Genomic DNA, 419 nt, shown 5'->3' with positions numbered 1-419 from the left:
GCGGAGAATAGAGGAAAAAGAAGAGAAGATTCTATCCCATCAATTTTCTTTTTATTTTCTCCAATTATTACATACAAATAATTATTTCTCTTCTTCTTTTCATTTCACAGTTCCAACGACTCTTTCAACTCATCATTGATCTCTTTTTTTCCCCCCTGCGCCTGTGAAGAGTCCCCGCAGAGTAAAAAGAAAACAAAATAAAGAAAAACAGCGAAGTAGAGAAAACATCGCAAAAAGAAGTTCTTTGAAGTTCCAAAATGGAAAAAAAAAACAATAATAATAAACAATAATAATAATAATAATAATAATAATAATAATAATAATAATAATAATAATAATAATAATAATAATAATAATAATAATAATAATAGCAAAAGAAGACACACACGGCTATATAGACCACACATCACTACTGAGAA

This window comes from Trypanosoma theileri (genome assembly GCF_002087225.1).
Source record: "Trypanosoma theileri isolate Edinburgh chromosome Unknown TM35_Tth_22_V1, whole genome shotgun sequence".
Lineage (NCBI taxonomy): Eukaryota > Euglenozoa > Kinetoplastea > Trypanosomatida > Trypanosomatidae > Trypanosoma > Trypanosoma theileri.
This window is presented reverse-complemented; position numbering follows the sequence as displayed.